Raw genomic sequence first — 4,652 nt, forward strand, 5'->3', positions numbered from 1 at the left:
TTATTTGATTTATTTATTCCCTTTTGTTGCCCTTGTTGTTTTATTGTTGTAGTTATTATTGATGTCGTCGTTGTTGGATAGGACAGAGAGAAATGGAGAGAGGAGGGGAAGACAGAGAGGGGGAGACAAAGACAGACACCTGCAGACCTGCTTCACCGCTTGTGAAGCGACTCCCCTGCAGGTGGGGATCCGGGGTTCGAACCTGAATCCTTATGCCGGTCCTTGTGCTTTGCGCCACCTGCACTTAACCCACTGCACTACAGCCCGACTCCCTGTAACCTCTAATTGTTTACTCTCCAATTATCTCATGTATCTTTCAAGAACTGGTTTTCACATTTTAATCTCTAAGAAGCACCCCTACAGACCCTTTATGTGACTCTGTGGCTAACTATATTTTATAGTTCTGATTACTTGTCCTAATATAATACCATGATGGATCTCCTGAGAAGAGAGCTTCTGTTTATTTTATTTTTTTTTAGTTATATGTATTTATTGAATAGAGACAGCCAGAAATCGGGAAAAGGAGGAATATAGAGAGGGAGAGAGACAGGGAGACATCTGCAGCCCTGCCTCATAACTCCTGATGCTTCCCCTGCAGGTGGGGGTCAGGGGCTTGTACATTGTACTTGTGTTTCATTTTTTATCGCAAACCTTACAATGAGCACTTTGCAGGAGACACAGTAGGTGCTTGTCAGCAGAGGCAATATTTGATATTTTTATTTAGTCACTGTTTTCACTTGAAGGCAATTAAAATATGTAAGTTTTTTTTTTTTTGACAAGTGTTTGGAGTAGTTGAGGGGGCCAGTGTATTGTTACTGAAAAATTTCAACAACAACAACAAAAATAAATCCAACCCCAAAAGTCATAGAAATTTCTCAGAATTGGAAATATGGAAATTAGCTACTTATTCCAAAATAACTCACAGTTTTTCAGCAAGTTGACCCCAGGCTGGGCTCATTTTCATTTCAATAAGTTGCCTAAGACCAGCTGGGTTGGTCTGGCGTATACTAAGGTCTGTGGCAGCTATTGAAAAGGCTGATGGTATTACATCTCTGTTTGAGAGGAAAAAGCTTACTTGGTTTCCTACAGATGTGCCCTCATGAATGGCATGTCCGTTAAATCCAGGAGCAAAGAATCAATATCAAGTGTGAAGTGGCATTTAAGGTTTATCTCATCGCCAATTTTTCTTTTAGACTTCACTTGAATTCTTTCAGCAAGAAATCCTCTGGGACTCTTCTGATTTGCATAGTTGTCTTAGTCTTTCTCCTCTGAAATGCTCACTGACCTTTCTGAGAATATTCAAAAAACTTCTCTTGTTTCTACAGTCCTTGTCTCCAGGACTCTGTTGGACAGCACAGAGAGAAATGGAGAGAGGAGGGGAAGACAGAGAGGGGGGAGAGAAAGATAGACACCTGCAGACTTGTTTCACCACCCTTGAAGTGACTCCCTTGCAGGTGGGGAGCCAGGGGCTTGAACCAGGATCCTTGTGTCAGGTCCTTAAGCTTCATGCCAAGTGCACTTAACCCACTGTCCTACCGCCCGGCCCCCTTGACTAAGTTCTCTATGGTTTCTTTTTTAGGTCTTTCTACTTGCTTGCTCTTACTTATTGGGTCACTGCAAATTACTGTGCACTTTTGCCCCTTTTAAAGTAGATATTTTCCCTTAACTTATGATACATGTACACATGTGCTCTGTCTCTTGGGCCCTGGTCTGTATCTAGGCGCTGGGGTTTTGTTAGGAAGTAGAACCACCCAAAATGGAGTTAAGGAGTCCTGTGAGCTAGGAATGGTCTCACCAGAGTACTGGAGGGTTGACATCACAGGCCTGGCTTTTGTGGATATAGTCTGAAGTGAAATCTATTGAGGTGATACTGGCTGTACTGATTAGGTTGAGATCAGCAGATGCATTATCAATTGGTATGGGTCAAGAGAAGCTTGCTGGAAAATGAGGCCCACAACAGAAGGTTCCAGGACGGGGGGGGGGGGGGTATGGAAATTTATATATATATATTTCTTTATTATTGGATAGAGATAGAAAGAAACTGAAAGGAGAAGGGGAGATAGTGGGAGAGAGACATCTGCAGCCCTAATTCACCACTTGTAAAGCTTTCTCCCTGCATGTAGGGACCAGTGGTTTGGACCTGAGTCCTTGTGTCCTTGTGCTCACTTAACCAGGTGTGCTGTTGCCTGGCCCCAATAGTTCAGTTTTAATAGTCACATTGCCATGTGAACTAATTAAATTTTAGTCAGCTGACCTTTCTAACACCTGAACAAAGCTTCACTGCTACTCTCTCTCCCTCTCTCTCTCTCTCTCTCTTTCTCTCACCTAAAAAACAAATACAAAGTTGGCCCACAGCAGTGAAGCACAGAGACAACCAACTCAATCCCCTCAACCCCCCCCAAACACAAAAAAAGTAAGCTTCCAATAATCGTTTTGTAGTTCATATAAAATAAATTTAAACATAGTCACAGTCTGTAAATTTTTATTTGAGCTGCCCCAAATCTGTCTTTCTAATTTCTTTTTAAAATTTTAATTTCTTTTTACTTTATTGGAGGTATCTTCTGCTAACATTCTTCCTGGTTCCCTACATCTAGTAGATTTCCTTTTGATGGCCAGAAAAATCTGGTTCCTTCCTGCATATATATATTATTTTTTCTTCCCCCCAGAGCACTGCTCAGCTTTGGATTATGGAGGTATTGTATCTGAGACTTCGGAACCTCAGGCATGAGAGTCTCTTTGTATAATCATTATGCTCTCTCTCTCACCCCACCCAATAACTTTGTTTATGATGATAGTACATATTCTCACTGACCTACTTTTCTTTCAGTCTTCTTAACAAGACCTCCTCGAATCATCATGTTCCTCTCTACCCTGTACCTATTCCATTATTTCCATTTCAGGTACTGCAAAGCACAAAACATTCTGCAGTTACTTTAGTCCAGGTTTCACCTGTTTGATGATGGAGAAAGAGACTATAATATGAAGGCTGAAAATATCAAGAGATTGAGGGTGAGGTGGTGATGCACCTGGTTAAGTGCACACACTACCATACACAAGGACCAGGGTTCAAACCACTGTTCCCCACCTGCTGGGGGTGGGGGGAATCTTCATGAGCAGTGAAGCAAGTGCTGCAGGTGTCTCTCTGTCTATCCCCTCCTCAGTTTCTCCTTGTCCAATAAAATTAAGGGAATATATGTATATATATATGTATATATATATGTATATATATATATGCATACCCTTATATATGATCCTCTCTTATTCAAGTCCAGTTCTTTGAAAGAAACAAAATTAGATCATTTTGACTGACTTGGATCAAATGATCATTCCTGAACCAAATGTTCAGGCCAGGAGGATAAACACACATCATTCAGGATTGCATAATATGATAGGACTGTGAAGGGTTGAACAAGCATAGGCAGCAAAGACTAGGAATGTAGACAAGGGTGATTTTCCAAAGAAAGTTGGGTTATTTTTCCTGGCACAGAAAGTAGAAATGGAAAACGACTAATGAAAGTAGTGACTGCTCACTGTGAGAACTAGAAATTGCTATAATCATTTTAAAAGACTATAATGCAATTTCCAGTGTGAATGTACCCCAATTTAGTCAGCCATTTTATTGTGCATGGCTATTATAGGTGGTTGGATATATATCCAAAATAATTCCTAAAATGAATTTGCAGGGTTCCAGTTACACATTAAATTATTTGTTGGGGAATTTTGTTTTCCTTTGTTAACAAGGTTATCCCTGGAGGCTCGGTGCCTGCACCATTTCACCCTTCCTGGTGGCCATCTTCTCTCTCTGTTTCTTTCTCTTCCTCTTCCTCTCTGTCTTTTCTTTTCCTTCCTTTCTCCTTCCTTCTTTCCTTCGTTCCTTCCCTTTTTTCCTTCTTTCCTTCCTTCCACATGTACGTAGTTCTCATATAACTAGTGGCTATCTACTTGGAGACCTCCACCTCTATAGAGATCTAAAATATATAGTGGGTTTTATGCTCCCACGTACATCCAGAAACTAATTTATGAATCACTATTTAAAGGTAGCTCTAAATTGGACCCAAGACAAATCACTTATTAATAAGACTGTGCATAACCTTAACATAATTTCATTCTAAGTGATGGTTGTCAGGGACATAGTAGAGAGAATTTGGGGGCAGATTTTATTCTATTCCAACATGCATGGCAGAGGACAAGGAGAGGACAAGGAATCTGAAAGTAGACGTCACTCTTCTGGTTTGTCACTGTATCTTCACGGTGTGGTGCTAGCCAGGAATTATGTAGACAATCCTGAATAAATGAAATACTGTCTCATTGCACAGAAGATTCTTTCATAAAGGGATTATCTTTATAGCAAGTGAACTCCTGAGCAGGCTGCCATAAAGGGAGGTTAGAAAGGGCCAAAGTGTCTGGATTTAATGTCATGTTTAGTCTTAAGAGACTGTGAATTTAAGACACTTTGTAGACTTTCAATTTAATGAGCGTAGTGGAACAGAATGCTAGCTCTTAGTTCTAGGAGCACAATCTCCTCCTTTTCTTTCCATTATATTTTATTCATTAATTTATTAGATAGAGATAGAAAGAGACTGGCATGGAAGGGGAAGATAGAGAGGTAAATAGAGAGGAAGATAGAGCGGAAGATAGAGAGGGGCTGGGTG

This window comes from Erinaceus europaeus, chromosome 13 (assembly GCF_950295315.1).
Source record: "Erinaceus europaeus chromosome 13, mEriEur2.1, whole genome shotgun sequence".
Lineage (NCBI taxonomy): Eukaryota > Metazoa > Chordata > Mammalia > Eulipotyphla > Erinaceidae > Erinaceus > Erinaceus europaeus.